We start from the raw sequence: 523 nt of genomic DNA on the forward strand, positions 1-523 counted from the left end.
AAAATATTATAAATTCACATTTCTTGCATTTTTTTACACTTATTACAATTACAGCGAATGCCATATGATCTAAATAGAATTCAGTTAGCATAAAAAATTAACTATGTATATTGCATTTCGATTGGAAGATTTTAAGTTTTATGTACATATATATTTCTGCACGCAAATAATTTTAATTATACATAAAACAATCTTAGTTCTTACGATACTGTTTTATTAATGTCATAAAATTTCTTAATTATGAAGTATATTAGAATGTCTGTAACATTCAATAATACTAGATTTGATTTATTGCTATTCATATGCAGAAATGTAGCTACATATTTTTTATAAAATGGCAGTTTTCCTATTTTACAGTCACATTGCTATTTACAATTATGATAATGCAATACTCTGTAATTTGAGTACTAGATTACAGTTTTGATTTAATATGCTAATTAATAATACACACACACACATATATATATATATATATATATATATATATATATATATATAAAATAATTCATCATGAAAGCATATT

This window comes from Ctenocephalides felis, unplaced genomic scaffold, assembly GCF_003426905.1.
Source record: "Ctenocephalides felis isolate EL2017-DRISC unplaced genomic scaffold, ASM342690v1 CF-g0.4_SCAFFOLD_01492, whole genome shotgun sequence".
Classification (NCBI taxonomy): domain Eukaryota; kingdom Metazoa; phylum Arthropoda; class Insecta; order Siphonaptera; family Pulicidae; genus Ctenocephalides; species Ctenocephalides felis.